The sequence below is a fragment of the Erythrolamprus reginae genome, chromosome Z, assembly GCF_031021105.1.
Source record: "Erythrolamprus reginae isolate rEryReg1 chromosome Z, rEryReg1.hap1, whole genome shotgun sequence".
NCBI classification, from domain to species: Eukaryota; Metazoa; Chordata; class Lepidosauria; order Squamata; family Dipsadidae; genus Erythrolamprus; species Erythrolamprus reginae.
Window position 1 is genome coordinate 11,207,409 of NC_091963.1, and position 24,955 is coordinate 11,232,363.

The window sequence follows — 24,955 nt, forward strand, 5'->3', positions numbered from 1 at the left end:
ATGCTCAGAAACAAAGTTGAACTGGTGTCACTATCCTATTGATGTGTGCTTCACATTTTAAAATTTGTGTTCGACTTTTTTGGGGGAGCATGTAGTACTTATATCAAGGCGTTCTTTTAATATGATCCCTGATCCAACCAAGTAAAATAAAAGTTATCCTACATTCTCAGTCCAGACTCAACCATTGAGATAAATTCTACCGGCTTCTATTGTGTAGTATCTACTATCCAGTAAATAAAGATGTAACATGTTAAAGAAGAATGGTTTCTTTGCAACCAAGTGGACAAATAGGTTTAATTGCCAGCATCATCAAAGGTCTATGATCAGTTTGCAATTGGAAGGACTTCCAAATTTCCAGGTTGGAAATTGGAGAGCAATAAATAGCGAAACATCGATTTAGATGACAAGTCATTTAATTTGGCATAAGAAAACTATCTTGGCTTTGCCTGTAAGCCAAATGCATTCCAATAATATAAAATTCTACATTCTAGAAATTGCTAGTTAAAAGAAAGTGGAACTGTTCATAGTGGGAAAGTTACGATTTTCACCCTGTAACAAAAAACATCACTGAACTACAACCCTTCTCCTCTTTGACAGAAGTTTAGAAGTTGCCAAGAAATATCCCAGTTTGTGTATTTTGAAGAGTAAGGGGTAATATATGCTTGATAATTCTAAAAGTCCTGGTGTAAAAATTCCATCTAAGTTGTTGACTTCAACCCTCTACTTTCACATAAGCTGTTTCATTCTTTAAAGCACCATGCTTTATTAATGCATGTTATGGTTCCCCCCTCCCCTCTATAGAGCTGATTCCATCCGACTAAATAAACTGAATACCATACAAAGCTCCACTCACGATCCTATCTCTCTTCCCAGTTTACAGGGGGGCTTCTTCAGTATAGGAACAATATGGAACAACAATGGTGTATCCTTATCAAGGGTAGATTCTGCAGTATCTTAGGGTGACCCATGGCCCCAGCTGACAATGTATGAGATGCTCCTATCCCTTCAAAGAACAAAATGAGGCTATCTGATCAGATTATTGATTAGAATAAAATGAGATTGATTGGTGCCAGCCAGCTACAGTGAATGGAGTTTCGGTTCCACTGATCGAACATGAGACAAATTAGGTTTCATATTTGAAGTCAATGGGATATAAAGTTAGTTAACCTTGACTACTTATGCTGCTGCATTGTCAATACATTTTAATAGCTGATAACATAAAATTTGTACTGTTCATTTACTATTACCCTTGAATTGGATGGAAGGGAGGAAGGAATAAAAATGAGAAAGAAAGAAAGAGGGAGGGAGGGAGGAAGGAAGGAAGGAAGGAAGGAAGGAAGGTAGTGACCTGCCGGTGACATCACAATGGTGTTATGTAACTGGTTCGGTTGGTCCCGGTTAATGGGTACCGCCAACTTTTAAAAAAAACATGATTTTTAAAAAAATTGTCTTCTGAACATGTGCAAGCTTCCGGCACTGTGCATGTGATCGCCATCTTGTTTTCAGCTTTATTTTTTTTTAAATTGGCACTGTGCATCCGCATACGTACACCAAGTAAATACGCGCCCACAAGGCGCAACCCATTCAGCATGGGAGGAAGCGGACCAGCAGTGAAGTAAGTTAGAATCCACCCCTGGAAGGGAGGGACGGAGGGAGGAAGGAAGGAAGGAAGGGAAGGAGGGAGGGAGGGAGGAAGGAAGGGAGGAAGGATGGTTAGAAGGAAGGATGGTTAGAAGGAAGGAAGGAAGGAAGGAAGGAGAGGGGCGACATACAAATCTAATAAATAATAATAATACAAGGAAGGAAGGATGGTTAGAAGGAAGGATGGTTAGAAGGAAGGAAGGAAGGAAGGAAGGAAGGAAGGAAGGAGAGGGGCGACATACAAATCTAATAAATAATAATAATACAAGGAAGGAAGGAAGGAAGGGAGGGAGGGAGGGAGGGAGGGAGGGAGGAAGGAAGGGTTCTCTAGTCCAATATAGATAGTCCTCAACTGACAAGAGTTGATTTACTGACTGCTCCAATTTATAACAGCACTGAAGAAAGTGACTTATGATCATTTTCTAGAGTTACAACCTTTGTTTCTAGCATCCCCATGATTATGTGATCAAAATTCAGATGCTGGGCCACTGGTTCATATTTATGACAGTCACACTGTTCTGAGGTCACGTGATCCTTTTTTTGCGACCTTGTGACAGGCAAAGTCAACTGGGAAACCTAATTCAGTTAACAATCTAGTTACTAAGTTTTCCCCTACAGTGATTCATTCAACAACCAAGGCAAGAAAATGGGGCAGAATTCAATTAACAAAACCCCCTCTCGTTTAACAACAGAAATTCTAGGCTCAATTGTGGTCTTAAGTTGAGGACTACCTCTATACAATTACACATGGTATTGTCCATTTCAGCTGAAATTCAGTTTATTCCTTTCCTGTGCATTGTGCTTCAGTCAACTAACATACTTACTAACTAGATGTTAGTTATCTAATGTGAAAAATAGCCAAATTAAAAAAAACAACAGACCAAGGAAACCAAATGCAAACTATATTTTCTGCTTCAGCTTTCCTCTTCTGCAAATTTAACATCTGTGATCCAAAGAGATTTGCTGAAGAGGCCTGAAGTCATCTCTGAATACAAGTAAGTGGTTCTCAGTTTTGATATCCTCAGTGCTTCTAGACAGAAGGGCTTTGGGGAACGTTACAGCACTAAATTACTGGGATTCTGAGTGCCTAAAACCAGCAGACTCCACCTATCAATCCCCATAAACAAGCCACCTACCTACTGCTAAAGGAAAGGAGGGCAGCTAATAAGCACCTGTTGCACCCTGCCAAATTCCCATGTAATATTTCCCTTTGTCATAACATTCTTGTACTTCCAGCTAATGATGTTTATGTGGAGACTGAGCCATCTGAACACACAAGAGAGGTAGCATTCACCTTGCAGTGGGTGAATTTCTAGTAGGTTAGCCCTGAGATTAGGTAAGAGCTCTGCAGTATATAAAAATGTTCTTAGCTTGGCATTACATCAACACATCTATGTAGTTTTCTGGCAATAATACAGCAGTGATCTGCTGCTTTGTTTGTTTGTTTGTTTGTTTGTTTGTTTGTTTAGAAGGGGACATTAATTTTTCAGTCCAGTCCACAGCCTTGCAATTCTTTGTCCTATCTCTCTCTCTCTCTCTTTCTCTCTCTCTCTCTTTCTCTCTCTCTTTCTATCTATCTATCTCTATCCATCCATCCATCCATCCATCATCTATCTACCCACAGTATATACCTATCTATGTGTCTACCTACCTACTATCTATCCAACTCTCCCTCCATCATTCATCTATCATATAGTATCTACCCACCCACCCACCCATCCATCCATCTGTCATCCATCTATCATCTATCTACCCACAGTATACACTTATCTACACATCTACATATCTACCTATCTACCCATCCCTCCCTCCCTCCATCTATCTACCTACAGTATCTACCCACCTACCCACCTACCCATCCCTCCATCCCTCCCTCCCTCCCTCCATCCATCCATCCATCCATCTTTCTCTCTCTCTCTCTCTTCTATCTATCTATCTATCTATCTATCTATCTATCTATCTATCTATCTATCTATCTATCTATCTATCTATCTATCTATCTATCTATCTATCTATCTACATATACCCACACACCCTTTTCCTGATCTGTGAAAGCATCCATTCATTCTTGAATTTTTTGTACTACAGAGGAATAGGTCTAGCATCCGATTTTTCCATATTCCAACAAATGACACAGACATTTATATATTTACGGACATTTATTTATATACCTTCCGAGGTGGGTAAAATGAGGACCCGGATTGTGGGAGCAATAGTCTAGCTCTTTTAAAAAGTGCTATTGCTAACATGTTGTAAGCCACCCTGAATCTAAGAAGAAAGGCGGCATAAAAATTGAATTACTACATAATAATAATAATAATAATAATAATAATAATAATAATAATAATAATAATATAATCCTGCACCCATTGTAGGAAGGTTTGAACATGATCTTGCTTAGTGTAAGGGTTCTTTTCTTACAAGAAATTTTTTTTAATGAAACCTAAGTATAAAGTAACAGAATAGCAGAGTTGGAAGGGACCTTGGAGGTCTTATAACTCCCTGCTCAAGTGGGAAACCTTATACCATTTCAGAGAAATTGTTGTCCAAAGTCTTCTTTAAAACCTCCAGTGTTGGAGCATTCACAATTTCTGGAGGCAAGTAATTCCATCGATTAATCATTTTAACTGTCAGGAAATATCTCCTTAATTCTAGATTCTCTCCTTGATTAGTTTCCATCCATTGCTTCTTTTCCTACATTCAAGTGTTTGGGAGAAAAGGTTGAACCCCTCCCCTCCCTCTTCTTATTGGCAACCCTTTAGTTATTGGAAGATTGCTATCATATCACCTTTCACTGCTCCCATGTCCTTTCTCACAATGACCGCCCAGAGATAATTACATGATTGTCAAATTTCTACCAAGTCTTGAATGGTGATCTTGAATGTCTACTAAATCAGCTTCTTGTTTCTACTCACTTATTGTAAATGTATCCTGCTCCTAAAAAGAAGAAAGAAGCTAGCTCTGTTTCTTGCTCTTTTAAAAAAAACACCCTTCATATTCTCTGAATATGCACAAAGGTGAGCTTGGATGTAGGCAATCCCTGTAATATTCTCTGTCTCTTTAATTCTAACCTTATGTTGACTCTTCCTACTTGTTTCACACTTCCTCAGGGTGAAAATAATAGGTTCCCATGCGTCATTTCCCCCATTCCAGTTATTTCGGCAGTTTTACCCCTTTTGGTCTGTCCTAAAACATGGTTCTCATTCTGGGCTGTCTAATCTAATCTATTCTACTTACTTACCTACCCACCTAAAATATTTCATTTTAATAGAACTTCTGCGCAATCAGCTTCTCCTTTGCAGCTACTTATTTCAGTGACCATCAGTGTTCCCTCTAATTTTTTTGGGGGGTGGGCGGAAAAGTATAGTGTCTGAGCGGCAGTCCCTTCGGGACTGGGCGGCACAGAAATAATAAATAAACAAACAAACAAATAAATGAATGAATGAATGAATAAATAAACAAACAAACAAACAAACAAACAAAAAACCCACCCTGTTTTGCCTCAGAGAATTTCAAAATAAAACACTGTACTGTGTGTCTATAACAGTGAGCTCATAATAGGGCAACTCCATCAATATCAAAATGCCACTTAAATAGTTGAGCTAGTTTCAAACTAGATTTTGATTTTCTTTCTCTCTTCCTTACTCCCATTCTTTTTCTTTCTCTTTTCCTTCCTCTCTTTTTTCTATCTGTTTCTCTCTCTTCCTCTCTTCCTCTCTCTCTCCTTCCCTCTCACTCTTTCCCTCTCGGCTTCTGGGCAGGTTTGGAAAACTCTGAGTTGATGATGATTTTTAAGTGAGCGATTGCTCACTGCTCAGCTTAGAGGGAACTATGGTGGCCATAATGGTTTTTTTTTTAAGGGGAAGGATCACTTGATACTGGTAGCTTTGTTCACCCCTCCTTCATAGGAAATACTTGGATTTTTCTAAATATGACCAGAAAAAAAAGCATGTGATGTGATTTTGTTTTTTAAAAGGTTAACACATTTCTTTTATTTTCCTTTTGAAAAGAATACCTTAGAATAGAGCTAATGACTAAATGACATTCTTGTTTTGAATGTTTAGCATTCGGAGATTGGCAGAAAAGAAGATAATTACCAATAATCTTCAAATTTCTCTTTAGGATTGGGAAGAGGAAATGGTAACAGTGCATAAATGCCAAAGACTAGATGTTTCAGATAGTATAACCTGGAATATAACTTTAATTTATTGGCAAGGTAAGAAAAATATTTCCTATATTCCAGCTTTACCATTGAAGTATCACTTTAACAACAGCACAACAGCAATATTTTTCAACCTTGGCAACTTTAAAATATCTGGACTTCAATTCCCAGAATTCCCTGAGCCAGTATGTTTTGATCTTTACTAACAGCATATTTATTTCCGCAACAGCATGTATTTATTTCCGGCAGGCTAGGGAATTCTGGGAGTTGAATTGTGTAATTAGAGATACACATGCTATTACAAACACAAACAACCCCAGCAATTACACAGCACTAAGGCTGTCCTCAAAGAATGAATTTACAACTAGTACAGGTTTCTGAGACGTACAAACTGCTGACCTGCCCAGTGGCAGGGGGACTTCTAATATTTGCAACAAGACAAGATTTTTCCTAATCCCCCCACCCCACAAAGCAACAATAATATTTTCAAGAAATTTTGTGTCTGCGTGGCCTGCATTCACAGCGGCAATTCAGCCACAAGTGTTGAAAAGGAAAGGAAGAACATCACCTAAGAGAAACAGATGCAAAGGCAAATAAGGGGTGGGGTGGGGAAACATAGATAGAAGAATATAAAATTATGCCTGGTATGAAGAACTTAGGGGAAAGGCAATTTCTATCACTCTTTCCCTGAATACTAAAACTTGAAGTCATCTATAAAATGTCAGGAGTATGTATGCGTGCAGATATGTACACATAAATGCACACACACATATATACATGCACACAAAGACACATGCGTTTTCTCACCAGTTCTGACCTATCCCAGTTCACATCTGGCCTGTGACGGCTCCACCTTCTGGCCTTCCTTTTGGGGCACGCTAATTCTGAAACGAAATGTTCTCAGCACCAACCTTCCATGGGGAGACCGCAGGCCCCACTCCTTCCTTAAGAAACAGGGGGAAAGAGAGGCCAATCCTACCTTGAGCACATTGTGATAAATATCTTCTGGCATTTTCCCTGTGCAAATGTAGAAAGCAAATGCCCACTCTTGCCCATTATGCAGAAGGAGAGCCAGCTGGCCATGGATGTGAAAACCCAGCCCAGGATCTTTGTATGGCTTGTGGATAAGAACACAGACAGCTGAAAGGAAGAGGGATGAAAGGTTTGCTGACATTCCAGTCAACCTTAGCCATCCTTTATTCACCAAAAATAATGGTGAACTGCAGGGGACTTGGTGCATGACCCCATTCATCCATCCCTTTTGCTAGCAGGAGAGGGAGAGAGAGAGAGAGAGAAGGAGGGAGGGAAGGAGAGAGAGAGAGAGGGAGAGAAAGAGAGAGAAAGAGAAATAATAATAAAGCTCAATGCAATGGACTCGACCATTTAATGTGATTCTGGTTGCCTGCAAATGTTCTTCCGGTGACCAAGCATGAAAGAAGAGGAAAAGCAGTTTGCATCCCATATGCATTTGCAAAGCATTCGACAGGGTAGACTTTTCAAAGGATTACACTCTTGTTCAAGGCTGAGCATTGCAGACCCACACTGGAAATAGATCATGAATGAGAGGAAGGCAAGTCATTAATAACAGGATATTCGTCTAATCGCTACTTTGTTTCCACCAGAACCTCATCTCCTAAAGGATTCTTAATGGGCCTGTCATGCCACCAGAATCACTTGGCAAAAATAGCAAACATAATGGACTTTCGGATTTAGGTATTTAGAAAAACCAGAATAAATTGCACCTTTTGGAGGCAATGTGACCCCTTTTGCAGAATGAATTCATAAACTTGTGAAATTTGGCCATAATGGTTGATGAGATAAGGAACTGAAGAGAATGATTAATTTTCAACTGTGGCATCCCAAGGACCTATATTCAGTTGATTTATATAAATATTTCTTTGGCAAAAGTGATTGAAATATTGGCTCAGTAGACAAATTATATTTAGTATATTTTAGTGCTGGCCCTAAGTTACAAGTTTCTGGTCATAAGTTACCCATCAAAATAATTTTGGGTTATTTTCTCTCTTGATTTGTTTCTGTTTGGTTAACCTAAGGCTTAGCAGAGATCCAAAGGACATTCCATTTGGGGGGAAAAACCATGATCTTAATCAGTCACCATTAAAAAAAAAAAGAATATGCCTATAAATACAAAATTGTGTGTAAAAGTCTAAAGCCCAGCAATGCAAAAAAATCCACTGCAATAAGAATTGTGGATTGAAATTTGTCGAACGTCTTCAAAAGTACATTAATTTTCTTTAGTTTTAATATTTAATATTTAATTTTACATGAGTTGTTATAATTATTCATGTGTTAAAAAAACAAACTCATTATCTCTCAGTGTAGTACATATATTGTTGAATTGAATATTTTAATATTGCAAGCTGCCTTGACAAAAACACAATCTTGAAAAAGTAGTTAACATTCAACAAGAAAAACTATAGGGAGAGAAAAGAAGGAATGTTGGTGGAAAATAACTTTAAAAAACATCCTTTGTAAAAATATGAAAATCCTGGCTGTGGCCATTCGTAATGAATTTGTGTGTTGGTGTGCAATCTTATTAATTGTTACTTTTTAAAATTATGAAAGAGTGAGAAAAAAACTTCCTATAAATAAAATTATCCTATTTTCTTACATTTTAATAGTCTTGGGATTTCTTCAGCTACTATTATCATTCTTTTTCTCAATGTTTTATCATTATGTGTTATTTTCTTTCACTAGCTAAAATTCCCCTTTTTGTGGGCATGTTATTTATTAACTTAGGGTGGCTATTGAGTATATGCTATTAATAATAAAATATTATTATTATTACATGCTATTGAACATATAATATATAAATAAATTGCGAATACATGAACTCCTAACAAACCATTCATATATCCCATCTATTTGTGCTAAAAAAAAGGTGTAAATATATAAAAGGGAAGAGAAGAGAAGAAGCCATCTACTTTTTTGTGAGCCTTGATTCCTTCTTCTGCATATACTAAATAGCAAATACTAAACTTCATATACTAAATAGCAAATTCATTCCAAGATTTCTTAGATCACAATCTCCTTTTGAAAAATAGGCATTTGACTGCTTTAGATTACCCCTCCACACTTTTCAGTTTTTGCCAAATTGGATGGGAACAATTTCTCCATTCCTTTTTAGAATAAATATTTTGAAGCCAACTTGCATTCCTTCACATTTTCCTGGAGAGAAAAATACAGCCAACATTTCTGTACAGACTTATCAGCTATCACTTAAGAGAGACAAAGCGGATTATCACCCCAGCTGTCAGGGAAGGCAGGCATCTTACACAACATTTACAGGTAGCAAAGGTCATGTTCCTATGACAGCCTTGGGGACTGGACATATTTCTCCAAAGAATTATGTCCTTTGCCGAAATAAACAGAGACTAATGATTGATTTAAGCACTGAAAACAACTCCATGAAGGGAGAGAGGGAAGGAAAACCCCAATCTCAAAGAGAAAGAACATCAGAAAAAGATTTCAACGCATGCACCAATGTAGATTACAGTGATCCCTCACCACTTCATGGTTCACCTTTCGCGGACTCGGTGCATCGCGGGGTTTTATAAAATATTAATGGAAAAAATATATTGCGGATTTTCGCTCACTTCGCGGGTTTTCTGCAGAACTCGATCTGAGACGCTACCTGCCTACATGAGATTGTAAACAACACACGATTGGTTGATTGATGGAGAAGTGACCAATCAGAGAGTGCTGCTTTGTATCCCAGAGCCTGATTGGCTCAATACAGTAGCGCGTTGTTTACTTTTTGTCTGTGCACAGCTTCCGCATCTCTGAAACTGCTCCTACACTCGGCCATTTCACGTGGAGCATCGTTTCATCACGTAGATTTAGGAATAAATTCAAAACATTTAACAGTAAGTGTAAAGGTATAATACATGCACAGAACAATGTAGGAATGGTTATTAAGGGAATGGAAAAGGTTTATGTAGCGTAAAAGTATGGTGGAGGGTTTATAAAGCCTTAAAATAGTGCATAAGTATTTAAATAAATATAGCGTCCCTACTTTGCAGATTTTCCTTTATCGCAAGCGGTCCTGGAAAGTAACGCCTGCGATAAACGAGGGAACATTGTACTATATTTGCCCAGATTATCATCTCCTCTTCTTGTCCTCTTTGCCACAGGAACATTCATTTTCCAAAAATCAGGCAGGTAAAAAAGACATAAACTTCTCCAACCTTGTAAGTATGCACACAGGATGGTACAGAGTCAAAGCTCTCAGGAATCAGTATCCGAGAGTTACCCTTACAACCACAATTCATGGTTTGTGAATCACCACCCACCAATCCTGCCAGAAAAGATGATCACATAACCCCGGGACACAACAAACATCTGCCGCATGAATCCCAGTGACCAGTTAGGTCCCACAGAGTGGGCCTTCTCCGGTTCCCGTCAACTAAACAATGTCGTTTGGAGGGGCCCAGGGGAAGCGCCTTCTCTGTGGCGGCCCCGGCCCTCTGGAACCAACTCCCCCAGAGATTAGAATAGCCCCCACCCTCCTTGCCTTTTGTAAGCTCCTCAAAACCCACCTCTGCCGTCAGGCATGGGGGAACTGAGATACTCTTTTCCCCTAGGCTTGTTCAATTTATGCATGATATGTTTGTATGTATGTTTGGTTTTATAACAAGGGTTTTTAGCTGTTTTATTATTGGATTTTTCCATTCTGTTTTTATCACTGTTGTTAGCCGCCCCAAGTCCACGGAGAGGGGCGGCATACAAATCCAATAAACAAACAAACAAACAAACAAATAAATATGAATCAGTTGCCAAGCATTTGAACTTTGGTCACATCACAACAAAGATACTGCAGTGGTTGGAAGTGTAAAAAATGGTCATATGCTGTTGTAACTTGGAATGGTTAGCAAATAAACTGTTGTAAATTGAGGACTACCTATAAAATTTTCCAACGACACAGAAGGGGTCACTATTAAATATGTGAAGAATAGTTGGCATTCGAATTGTTGCTTCGAATTTATTGAATTTAATTTAGACATGAAGATGACCAAATTTTGGGTTTTGTCTTGACCCCTTCCACCTTTGGGAGTGTAGGTATGTTTGTTTGTTTGTTTTATTGTTTGTTTGTCAAGTATATATTGGTAGTATACAAAGAAATAACACTGTTTATATAGATGATATTGGTACTACCTTTACAAAGAATGAGCCAAAGAATATGTTTTTGGTGTAGCAAATGAAAATTAAAGATAATCTTTCTTGTCTACTTCAAAGGTGATCACCTCGGATTTAATGGACGCATTAGTGGCACATCACAAAGTTTTTGGTTGGCCTGGTTGTTTTTGGTTTTTTTAATCCAGCTCTTTCCCCAAACATTTACATGAATTCCAGCTGAATTATTTCCCATTCAGAACTAATATATCATGTATATTACAGAAAAAAAGAAATTTGTTGATTTTCTTTCTGACAGCCTTTGTATGTTTTGGGAAGGAGTGGGATCTCTTTTCCAACGATGGACAAACATGCAGCTACCTTTTTATACAACTGACTCCTAAATCTTTATGAGTCTGGGAACCAATTGTCCCCATCCTGGAAAAAAAGAATTCAAAATACCTGCCCAAAATCCCCCAGAGGTTTTCAGAAGAAGCACTATGTTGACATTTGGCAAACCTGAATTAAGGAAGATCTGCTCCACCAATGTATTGCAGACGGTGGCATCCTGGTTATTCTTCTCTAAAGAACCTACTCTTGATATCTACTCATGCATATCTCCTGTATATCTTCAGCAACAGCGCTACCATCTGCAGATAGCAGGAACTTAAAACTGCATGGATGTTTTCAGATGCAAAGGTAAGATTGAAGATGTCCATGCTTCCATTCTGGCATTCAGTAAGGTCTCAAGGAGATTGATATCAAGATGTTCCTATGGTGCTCCTGTTCTCATGGGTTGTACCTGTGTCTCAGGCTCTATATCTAACACATCTAGCTGGAAAACTGATTAAAACTGGAAGAGCCACTACTTGTCAACTTTGAAATGAGCTAGATGGATCAGTAATCTATAATAATAACAACAACAGAGTTGAAAGGGACCTTGGAGGTCTTCTAGTCCAACCCCCTGCTTAGGCAGGAAACCCTATACTACTTCAGACAGACATCTTCTTAAAAACTTCCAGTGTTGGAGCATTCACAACTTCTGGAGGCAAGCTGTTCCACTGATAAACTGTTCTAACTGTCAGGAAATTTCTCCTTAGTTCTCAGTTGCTTCTCTCCTTGTTCAGCTTCTACCCATTGCTTCTTGTTCTACCTTCAGGTGCTTTGGAGAATAGCTTGACTCCCTCTTCTTTGGGGCAGCCCCTGAGATATTGGAACTCTATCATGTCTCCCCTAGTCCTTCTTTTCATTAAACTAGCCATGCCCAGCTTTTGCAACTGTTCTTCATATGTTTTAGCCTCCAGTCCCCTAATCATCTTTGTTGCTCTTCTCTGCACTTTTTCTAGAGTCTCAACATCCTTTTTGCATCATGGTGACCAAACTGAATGCAATTTTATTATATTATCTAGTTTAATACACTTTAATTCATTCATACATACGCATACATTTGTTTGAGAGCAGATACTGTACTAGAAACATGAACAACAACAGAGTTGAACAGGACCTTGGAGGTCTTCTAGTCCAACTCCCTGCTTAGGCAGGAAACCGCCCGAGTCTTCAGAGAGGGGCGGCATACAAATCTAATTAATAATAATAATAATAATAATAATAATAATAATAATAAAGAACTTGGCAGGGTGATTTGAGCCAGTTTCTTCTCACCACAAGAGTCAACATAATGTAATGGGTTTGATATAAAGGTGGTACCAAACTGACAGACCAGGTTCTATACTTCCCTTAGAGAAAGGGAAGTTGGGTTGGTGATTTTGGGGCAGTTATTTTTTTTTCCCCATCCTTAGTTTTGGGAGTTGAAAAACATCTAGTTACCAACTTGCACTGGATCAGTGTTCATTATATTATATAATATGGATCCCAAGCTTTAAATGTAGCAGTATAGTAGAAGATAATTTGACAAGACATAACAAAATACATGTAGATCTGAAGGCATACACCTGTAAAAGCTCATATGGAGATTTACAAAGTGGCACTCAGGGCAACAAGATGCACGTATAATGTCGCCCTGATTGCATCTGCGGAATCCCGCCCAGCCACTCTGTTTAGGGTGATTCGCTTCCTCCTTAATCAGGGGGGAGTTGACAAACCCTTGCAGGGTAGTTCTGAGGACTTTAACAAGTTTTTTGCAGATAAAATCACTCAGATGTGGACAGACCTTGACTCCAATTGGAATGTAGTGTTGGCTGGCAAAGAGTCAGTCGAGATGATAGGGGCCCATCCTAGTCCACCTGTATTGGAGGAGTCCACGGAGAGGGGCGGCATGCAAGTTCGACAAATAAATGAATGAATGAATGAATAAAATTTATATTAGGTTTCAAGAGTAAATTTCATGTTCATATATTTGTATGCCGCCCCGAGTCTTTGGAGAGGGGCGGCATACAAATCTAATAAATTATTTATTATTATTATTATGTCAGTACAACACAGCAAACGAGATCACTATGCTGGATTTCGTATTTCATCACCAGTCGGGCGCTTCCCAAGCACCTAGGACTGCGTGATGTAGTGGCGAATTATGTTTGCCGATCCCAGTAAAGCGGCCTTTTGCAATTGACAGATGGAGATTTTGTCAATTCCAATGGTTTTCAAATGTCCTCTGAGATCCTTTGGCACTGTGCCCAGTGTGCCAAGTACCACTGGGACCACTTTCACTGGCTTATGCCAGAGTCGTTGCAGCTCGATTTTTAGATCTTTGTATTTCACTAATTTCTCTAGCTGCTTCTCCTGAATTCTGCTGTCTCCTGGGATTGCGTTGTCGATGATCCATACTTTCTTTTTCTCCACGATCGCAATGTCTGGTGTGTTATGCTTCAGAATTCGGTCAGTCGGAAGTCGGAAGTCCCACAGTAGTTTTGTTTGCTCATTTTTGACCACTTTTTCGGGCTTATGATCCCACCAGTTTTTTGCCACTGGTAAATGGTGGTTCCGGCACAAGTTCCAGTAGATCATCTGTGCCACAGCATCATGTCTATGCTTGTAGTCAGTCTGTGCGATCTTTTTGCAGCAGACTGCAAATTATTATTATTGTTGTTGTTGTTGTTGTTATTCAGACGAAACTGGAATTCCTTCAGAAGGAGAAGGAGCTGGAGCTAGAAAATATTTAGGCTGCTATGTTGCATCATCCAAAAGAGTTTAAAAAAGATGCTGAAATGTGAAACTTGTACAAATAAATAGGCATGATAGAATTTGAATGGCATATATCCCATCAGAACTGAAATATGATTATCCTTCATAAACAGTTGGATTCAGATATATTTGCTCTGCATTTTTTTTTTAATCCCTGTGGGAATGGAGTTTACAAATTAGGAGAGCAAAATAAGTTCTAGTGTGTTTCAGAATACAAGGGATGCTGTTTGTTACAGTTCAGGTTGAATTAATCTGCATTGGTTTTGTCTGGTATCTCATTACAGTCAGAGGTTGTCAGTTGTGTCTGCCCTGCTTTTTGAGAGAGGTTTTAAAAATCAGCATTTGCTTCTGATGAATCAGCAGCTGACGATTTCTCTATTGCTAGCCCTTAAAATATTGGAACGATTTAGATGCAGAAATCTGAATATTCATAGGCAACTAAAACATATTGGCAAGCCATTCTGGACCATCAAATAATTTGAAGATTGGTGTTACCTAGTTCATTTTTAATTACTGTAATTGCATTTTTTAAAATTTCTTTTTATGCAAAATGGCATTTATTTATTTATTTATTAGATTTGTATGCCGCCCCTCTCCGTAGACTCGGGGTGGCTCACAACATATAATAAAACAATTCACAACAAATCTAATAAATTAATTTTTTTTTTTAAAAAGCCCCATTATTAAACCAGACATACACACAGACATACCATACATAAATTGTATAGGCCCGGGGGAGGGGGGAATGCCTCAATTCCCCCATGCCTGACAGCAGAGTTGAGTTTTAAGGAGTTTACAGAAGAAGGGTGGGGGCAGTTCTAATCTCCGGGGGGAGCTGGTTCCAGAGAGTCAGGGCTGCCACAGAGAAGGCTCTTCCCCTGGGACCCGCCAGATGACATTGTTTAGTTGACGGAACCTGGAGAAGGCCAACTCTGTGGGACCTAATAGGTCGCTGGGATTCGTGCGGCAGAAGGCGGTCCCGGAGATATTCTGGTCCGATGCCATGAAGGACTTTATAGGTCATAACCAACACTTTGAATTGTGACCGGAAATTGATCGGCAACCAATGCAGACTGCGGAGTGTTGGTGTAACATGGGCATACCTAGGGCATGATGTAAAGACGCAGATTCTTCAAGCCACAGACCAGATGAATGCATGGATTCTGCAAATATCCATCATTCTTAACTCTTTCAGCCAATCACCAAGGGAACGTGAGCTCTAGCCCTGCCTTAGGCATAAATACCAACTGGTAAGTTTGGGCCAGTCACTTTCTCTCAGCCCTGTCTACATTACAGGGTTGTTGTTATGGAGAAAATAGGAAAAGGGAGGAATATAGTGGTACCTCTACTTACGAAGTTAATTCGTTCTGTGACCAGGTTCTTAAGTAGAAAAGTTTGTAAGAAGAAGCAATTTTCCCCATAGGAATCAATGTAAAAGCAAATAATGCATGCGATTGGGGAAACCACAGGGAGGGTGGAGGCCCTGTTTCCTCCCAGGAGATTTCTAGAGAGGCCCCACGGACGCTTCTCCCCACCTTTTCCGGCCCTCTTTCCTCCCAGGAGATTCCTAGAGGGGCCCCACGGAGACTTCTCCCTGCGTTTTCCAGCCCTGTTTCCTCCCAGGAGATTCCTAGAGGGGCCCCACGGAGGCTTCTCCCTGCCTTTTCCGGTTACAGCTTCAGAGGCTCGGGTTTGTAAGTGGAAAATGGTTCTTGCAAAGAGGCAAAAAAAAAAATCTTGAACACCTGATTCTTATCTAGAAAAGTTCATAAGTAGTCATTCTTAGGTAGAGGTACCACTGTATTAGGTACATTCACTGCTATGAATATTACTTATAAAGTAATAAAGGTGGGATAACAATCTAATAAAAGTAGTCCTTGACGTACAACCTTCATTGAGCCCAAAATTGCAGTGGGTAAGCAACGCGATTATTAAGTGAGTTTTGCTCTAGTTTATAATTGTTTCTGCCACAATGATTAACAACCGAATGCAAGTTGTTTTGTATTCAATTGTTATGCAAATCTGGCTTTCCCCATTGACTTTGCTTATTGGAAACTAGCTGGTAAGGTTTCAAATGGTGATTCTGGGACGTCACAATTGTCATAACTATAGGCTAGTTGCCAAGGGCTCAAATTTTCATTACATTACTATAGGGATGTAATGTAAATGTAGAAACTGACTTTCTTCAATGCTGTTGTCACTTCATTCAATCATTAAATGAATGCTTGTAAATACATTCACTATATTAAATACGTTTTTCCTTTAATTTTGCTAAACTGACACTTCGGTTTGGCCAGACATTATGTTTGTTTTTATTATTGTCTGGTGGTAATAATGAAAGATGTGTATCCTTTAAAAACCCTGCGTTCTTCTGTTCTCTTTTCCTCTTTGTGTTAAATTATTTATTCTGGTTATTATTATATGCATTGGCTGTGCTCGCATTACAACAGTTCGCTTACTGACTGTTTGAAAGTTACAATGGTACTGAAATATGACTTACAAACATTTTTCACACTGATGACCATGGCAGCATCCCCACAATAACGTAGTTTACATTTGGATGTTTGACAACTCACTCACATTTTTGACTGTTGCAATGTCCCAGGGACATATGATCCCCTTTTGCAACCTTCTGACAAGCAAAGTCAGTAGGGAGGCTAGATTCACTTAACAACCATGTTAATAACTTAACAACTGCAGCGATTCACTTAACAAATTTCCAACTGTAAAATAATGCACTTGGGGAAAAGGAATCCTCAATCTGAGTATTGTATTGGCAGTTCTGTGTTAGCAAAAACTTCAGAAGAGAAGGATTTAGGGGTAGTGATTTCTGACAGTCTCAAAATGGGTGAGCATTGTGGGTGGGCGGTAGGAAAAGCAAGTAGGATGCTTGGCTGCATAGCTAGAGGTATAACAAGCAGGAAGAGGAAGATTGTGATCCCCTTATATAGAGCGCTGGTGAGACCACATTTGGAATACTGTGTTCAGTTCTGGAGACCTCACCTACAAAAAGATATTGAACAGGTCCAAAGACGGGCTACAAGAATGGTAGAAGGTCTTAAGCATAGAACGTATCAGGAAAGACTTAATGAACTCAATCTGTATAGTCTGGAGGACAGAAGGAAAAGGGGGGACATGATCGAAACATTTAAATATGTTAAAGGGTTAAACAAGGTCCAGGAGGGAAGTGTTTTTAATAGGAAAGTGAACACAAGAACAAGGGGACACAATCTGAAGTTAGTTGGGGGAAAGATCAAAAGCAACATGAGAAAATATTATTTTACTGAAAGAGTAGTAGATCCTTGGAACAAACTTCCAGCAGACGTGGTTGGTAAATCCACAGTAACTGAATTTAAACATGCCTGGGATAAACATAGATCCATCCTAAGATAAAATACAAAAATAGTATAAGGGCAGACTAGATGGACCATGAGGTCTTTTTCTGCCGTCAGTCTTCCATGTTTCTAATAAAACACGAAAATAGGCAGTTCCAGTCTTAAAGAAAACATAAAAACAATGTAAGAAATCTTCCCAGGATAAAGTTAGCTTATGCCTCATTGATAAGAGATTGAGTTTTTAGATTAACACCACCACCTCCCATATCCCTAATTATGAATTGGTTGAATAGTCTGAATTTGGAGATAAAGAGATAAAAATATATCATTTCCACCACTAGTGGGAAGCAAGGGATGGTCTTTGACCTTGATGGGTTGCGATGCCCTCTGATTCTCTCCACATTAGAAGACTCCTGAGAACCCTGATCGTTAGCGCTGCTGGGCAAATTGCCACAGAGTTTATATTTAGTAGGTGTTTGATGCATTTTGGCAGGAGAAGAAAAAAAGAGAGAGTGGGATGAGAAAAAGACATTTTAAAAACAAAATATCATCATGCAATATTTTGCAAGAATATTTTACAAGGAAGATAACTTTTTAAAAATAAGGTTGCCTGTCCAAAAAGAGGTTTGGATCCATGGCCCTAATTTGCAATTTAAAAATAAGATTGCCAGAAGTGGAAAAATATTTTAAAAACTGAGAAATCTGGCTAGAGCAGTGTTTTTCAACCAGTGTGCCGCGAGACATGGTCAGGTGTGCCGTGAAGAAGGAAGCTCAGGTTCCCATCTCGCAACTTTTGGCAGAGAGAGTGTGTGTGTGTGTGTGTGAGAGAGAGAAAGAAAGCAAGAGAGAGAAAGAAAAAGAAAGAAAGAAAGAGACAGAGAGTGAGAGAGAAAGCAAGAGAGAGAAAGAAAAGAAAGAGAGAGAAAGCAAGTGTCAGAGAGAAAGAAGGCAAGAGAGAGAAAGAAACCAGGAGAGGGAGAGAGAGAGAAAAGGAGAGGAAGGGAGAGAGAAATGAGCAAAGAGAGGAGGGGAAAAAAGAGAAATGAGAAAATGATTGAGACAGAGAAGGAGAGGAAAGAGAGAGAAACAAGAGAGAGAGAGAAGTGACTCTTGATTTAAAGCATATTTAAAGCACCCAAAGAATAAGAGAGAGAAAAACCCCAGCCCTCACCTGTTTTTGGAAATGATTCAAGAGTGTGTATACACACACACACACACACACAAGGGTGGGGAGGAGACAGGGATGGAAAAAGAGAGGAGAGTGTCTTAGGGTGTCATTTTGTGTCATTTTGGTTGGTGGTGTGCCCCAGGATTTTAAAATGTAAAAAATGTGCCGCAGCTCAAAAACGGTTGAAAATCACTGGGCTAGAGCATTAGCCAAAGGAATGTTCAAAGTAATCGATACTGATCTATAGATAAAGTTTGGGTAGTATAGTTGAACCTGAACTTTGATCAGAGCAATGGGGGGTGAGTTTCTACACATTTGCCTTCAGCTTTTCCCAAGACTTTATCTCTCCTTTTCTTTCCCAGGTTCATTGTGATGTTCTTGCTAGATGGAGAGAGAAGGAAAGCCGAGGAGAACAGGCGATGCCTCTCAACGCCAATCACCGGCAAGGCTAATAGCAAACGAGTGAAGAGCTGTCACTCAATAACATCTGGCGAGGTGCAAACTCTCCAGCTGTGCAGGAGATGAAAATAGGCTTTGAATGCAGAAATATCTAAATTCAACCCTCAAGTAACAGGTGTGAAGAAAGAAGTGATGTGTGGAATCCTACAGTTACTGCCCGTCTCAAAAGATCAGATTTAAACAACATGGTGCCGTCCAAATTTGTAGGTCCACTTTCCATCCAACACAGCCTGCACTGGCTGCAGATCGGTTTCCGGTCACAATTCAAAGTGTTGGTAATGACCTTTGAAGCCCTACATGGCATTGGGCCAGAATACATCCAGAACCGCCTTCTACCGCACGAATCCAGTGGCCGATAAGGTCCCACAGAGTTGGCCTTCTCTGGGTCCCATAGACCAAACAATGTCATTTGGCGGGCCCCAGGGGAAGAGCCTTCTCTGTGGCGGCCCCGGCCCTCTGGAATCAACTCCCCCCAGAGATTAGAACGGCCCCCACCCTCCTTGTCTTTCACAAATTACTCAAGACCCACCTTTGTTGCCAGGCATGGGGGAGTTGGGATATTCCTTATGTTATGTTATGTTATGTTATGTTATGTTATGTTATGTTATGTTATGTGTGTTATGTTTGTTATGTTATGTGAATAACAACAACAACAACAGTCCTAGATGCTTGGGAAGTGTTTAATTTGTGATACTGTGATACCAGTGATGGGCTACCAAAATTTTTACTACCACACTGTGGGCGTGGCTTATGCATTTTGTTTCAACATCTTTCAGTGCAAATTGGGTGCTCTGGGGTGGAGATCCAAATTTTGCTACCAGAACTGCGTTCCTGATCGTTCCCGTAGGAGCCAATTACCGTGTGATACAAAATCCAGCATATAAATCTTGTTTGTTGTGTATTACTGTTTTTTTGCGAATATAATAATAATAATAATAATAATAATAATAATAATAATAATAATAATGTGATTACATGACCTTGGGACACTGCAACCCTCATAAATACATGCAGATTGACAATCATCTGAATTTTGAATCACGTGACCCTGGGAATGCTAAAGTGGTCATCATAAGCAGAGGTGATATTCCGCCGGTTCGGACCGGTTCGGGTGAACTGGTAGTGGCAACCTGTGTATGACGCCACCCATTCTGGTGCTATGCCATCCTATTTCTGCCTATTTTGAAGCTGCCCACATATGTGCAAGCCGCATGCGCAAGCAAAGTGCATGCACAAAAGGTTGCGTGGCCACCCACATTTGCGAACTGATAGAGAAGGTAAGTGAATAACACCTCTGGTCATAGGTCACATTTTTCAGTGCCATTCAGTAGCGAGTTTTATTTATTTATTTATTTTATTTATTCTTTGTCCAATATACAATACATATGAAAGAAAATAGACATTAAGTAATATATATAAAGATAGAAAGTAAGAAAGAAGAGAAGTAGAAGGGAAGGAGATAAAATATATGATATATGAGATAAGGAAAGACAATTGGACAGGGGACGATAGGCACATCAGTGCACTTATGTACGCCCCTTATTGGCCTCTTAGGAACCTGGAGAGGTCAATCGTGGAGAGTCTAAGGGAGAAATGTTGGGGGCTGGGGGCTGACACCACTGAGTCCGACAATGAGTTCCACGCTTTGACAACTTCAACAGAACAGTAAAGGACGTTGCACCGGTAGTAAAAGTTGAGCTGCGCACACAGCTTCGGGTGTCCTGCATGTATGTGCACACATCCCAGTGTGGTTTTGCTTCTGTGCATCCAGAGAAGCAAAAAACCCTGCCAAAATCTCTCTCACACACGCATCCCCTTGCAAGATTTTTCTTCCTGCGCATGCGCAGAAACAAAAACACACTAGGACGTCCGAAACTGTGCAAACAGCGAACTGGTAGCAGCTCTAGGAGAAATCTGCCCCTAGTGCCATTGTAACTTTGAACTGTCACTAAATGACTGATTGTAAGTTGAGGACTATCTGTACATAAATACCTCTGGCAAATAAGGAAGTGATCCGTATTTAGAAGAAAGAGCCCCCGTTGGAATAAGATTGCTTATATGAGTTTAGGCCTTTGCCTCTTCTGAGGTTTTCTGCTCCAAATAGTCCCTCCAAATGCTGTCTTCACATGTTTAGGCTGGGGCAAAGGTCGCCCAGTCATAATCTTCCGCTTCCTATTTGCAATTGTGTGGGCTTGTATCCCAGGTCCTTTTTCTCTGGTTACTTACAGGTCCCCATTGGAGGCCTCGCTATTTCTCTGAATGGTTTGAAACGTTCAGATTCTATCCAGAGAGTTGTTTGGTTATTTTACTTCTGGTGGGGTAGTTCAGATGTTGGCCTTGCAAGCATCTTAGAATGTGAAATCTACTCTGGTCTTAGGCCTGAAAGCTGTCTTGATGATTTTTTAAAATTTAGTTTAATCTTTCCTTTATTATTTTTATAAATAAGTCAAGGCGGCAAAGATATCAAGCACACCTTCCTCCTCCTGTTAATTTATGGTCTTGCACTGGTGCTTTAATCACTGGACTAAACTGGATCTCTAAATAACTTTGGACCAAACCTGGTTTGGATTGGTTTTATAGGACCGTAGCGGGAATTTCCTCCGCTCACCGAACCAGAAGTGATTGCTGGCTACGCCCTTGAATTAGCTCACTCAGTGGTGTCAAAGGCACCACTATCCTAGTTTTGGCTTCTGTGCAGAAGCTGGGTTTTTGGCATTGCGCATGTGCAGGTGTGTGGTACGCGAGCATCTACATGGCACATAACACCAATGATCCATCTAACATTAGAAAATAGTGCGTGGCAATTGGAAACTACTGCGCGCCATTCTCTAGTCATATGTGTGACCAGTCGTGCAGCCTTCAATATTATTATTATTATTATTATTATTATTATTATTATTATTATTATTAATTAGATTTGTATGCCGCCCCTCTCCGGAGACTCGGAGTGGCTCACAATAACAAAACACTACAAATCCAATAGTTAAAAACAATTTAAAACCCTTAATATAAAAAACAATCATACATCTCATACAAACCATACGAAAAGCGGAAATGGCCCAGGGGAATCAATTTCCCCATGCCTGGCGGCAGAGGTGGGTTTTAAGGAGTTTGCAAAAGGCAAGGAGGGTGGGGGCAGTCCTAATCTCCAGGAGGGAGTTGATTCCAGAGGGTCGGGGCCGCCACAGAGAAGGCTCTTCCCCTGGGTCCCGCCAGATGGCATTGTTTCGTCGACGGGACCCGTAGAAGGCCAACTGTGGGACCTAACCAGTCGCTGGGATTCGTGCAGCAGAAGGCGGTCTCAGAGATATTCTGATCCAATGCCATGGAGGGCTTTATAGGTCATAACCAACACTTTGAATGTGTTGGTGTGACATGGGCATACCTGGGGAAGCCCATGATTGCTCTCGCAGCTGCATTTTGATATATCTTACCATTTGTTAGATATCTTTTGGGTTCTGATGGACCCACATTATGATGGATAAAGAGGCGGAAGGCTAAATCGTATGACAAATAATTGAAGGAAGTAGGTATGTTTAGACCAGTAGTGCATTGGTACCGGTGCACAGGGTCGGGCTACCATTCCTGGTCCTACCAGAATGGCATTTCCGATCGTTCCGGCTGGTGCCCATCACTGCTGGTGCAGTAATGGACTGTGCACCGGAAGCATCCACCAGATTGCGCAATTTGTGTGTGACTGTTCCTGTGGCAGTCCTATGGGCACCACCATCTTTTAAATTTTTTAAAAAATATTTCTTGCTTTGTGCGCATGGGCAGAAGCAAAATCTTGTGAGGCGATGTGTGCGCGAGAGAGAATTTGGCAATTTTTTGCTTCTGTGCATCTGTGGAAGGAAAAAAAAATCATGCGCACACGTGCCCTTGCAAGATTTCAGCATGTTTTTGCTTCTTACGCATGGGTAGAATCAAAGCCATGCTGGGGATGCATGCACGCACACGCAAGACAACTGAAGCTGCACAGTAGTGGTGGTAATGGCAATCCGCCCCTGGTTTAGCCCTTTGAAGAGAAAGATTGGAGTGACATGATAGCACTGTTCCAATATCGGAGGAGCTGTCACAGAGATGAGAGAGTCGACTTATTCTCCAAAGGACGATTGATTGATTGATTGATTGATTGATTGATTGATTCATTGATTCATTCATTCATTCATTCATTCATTCATTATGCCGCCCTTCTCCTTAGACTCAGGGCGGCTTACAAAATGTTAGCAATAGCACTTTCAGAACCAGCCTATTGCCCCCACAATCCAGGTCCTCATTTTACCCACCTCGGAAGGATGGAAGGCTGAGTCAACCTTGAGCCGGCGGTGAGATTTGAACCGCTGACCTACAGATCTAGAGTCAGCTACAGTGGCCTGCAGTACAGCACTCTACCTGCTGCGCCACCATGGCTCCCCATTCAATAAAGATCCAAACTGGAACTAAAGAGAAATTTCCTGACAAAGAGAACAATTAGAAAATGGGATAGCTTGCCTCCCGCAGTCGTGGGTACACCACGCCTGGAAGTTTTCAAAAATAGACTGGACAGCCAACTGGGATGGGATAAAGCAGTGATGGCGAACCTTATTTTCCTTGGGTGCCAAAAGAGCATACACATGAGTGCCCACAACCATAATTCAATGCCTGGGGAGGGCAAAAACAGCTTTCCCTGCCCCATAGAGGCCTTTTGGAGGCTGGAAATGGCCTGTTTCCCAACTTCTGGTGGGCCCAGTAGGCTCATGTTTTGCCCTTCCCAGACTCCAAAGGCTTCCCTGGAGCCAGGGAAGGGTAGAAACGCCCTCACCCATCCCCCTGGAGGCCCACTGGAAGCCAAAAATGCCCTCTTAGAGTCTCTGTGCGAGCCAAAAGTCAAATGGCCAGCACACTTGCATGTCTTGCGAGTCTTCAGAGAGGGGTGGCATACAAATCTAAATAATAATAATAATAATAATAATAATAATAATAATAATAATAACAACAACAACAACAATAATGTCGGAGCTGAGTTTGGGCAATGGCTCGTGTGCCAGCAATATGGCTCCATGTGGCACCTGTGGCAGCCATAACATAGGTTTGCCATCACTGGTATAAAGACTCCTGCCCTGAGCAGAGGGTTGGTTTAGAACCATTATGCCAAACCTATGGCACACGTGCCACAGATGGAATGCAGAGCCATATGGGAGGGCACATGAGACTTTTCTATGCTTCAGCTCCACCGCGTTCATGCTGGCCAGCTGATTTTCAGCAGTTTCTTCCTCCGGATGCTTCAGGGAAGTTTCCCTGAAGCCCCAGAGGCCAAAACACCCCCCCCCCCCCCAATGGACAAACCGGAAGTAGTAAAAATGCACTTCCGGTTTGCCGGTTTAGGCATTTTACTCCATGGTGGATTCGGAGAACTGCACAGGTATGAACCCACTGATTTTGGGCGATTTTTCCCCTCAGCATCTCTGTGTGGGAGAATCCCTCAGCTGTGCTTCGGATGAAGAATAAAAGTCAGCATTAAAAGGGCGCGAGGGCTTCTTCTGACAGGGAAATGCCAGGGGGGGGGGGAAATCACCCAAAATCAGTGAGTTCACATTGGTGCAGCTCTCTGGACCACAACGGTAAGAATCCACCACTGCCTACCAGGCTTCACAAAGGCCTGTGTGCATGTGTGGTGGGGCAGCCCAGGAGGGGGGAGGGGGGCATGCATGAGGAGAGAGGGAAGGTGTTCTGTCCAAGGGAATTTGCATACTGGCCGCTGATTGGATAACAGCGGCCATTTGAATGCTGCCCGCTGATTGGACAACAGCAGCCATTTGAATACCAGCCACTGATTGGATAACAGTGGCTGCTGCCAGTTTTAAACGGCTGTCAGAGCCACACACGTACCCTTTTGAATTGTTTTATAAAGCGTGCCATTATTTTAGGGTGCTTCTT

The 24,955-nt window shown here is 40.7% G+C and overlaps 1 protein-coding gene across 1 annotated transcript in view; it reads right to left on the minus strand.

Moving 5' to 3' along the window:
• Positions 1–24,955, minus strand: part of CNPY1 (canopy FGF signaling regulator 1) — a 77,757-nt gene that overhangs the window by 14,847 nt on the left and 37,955 nt on the right. The gene's annotated exons all lie outside the window — the stretch shown is intronic.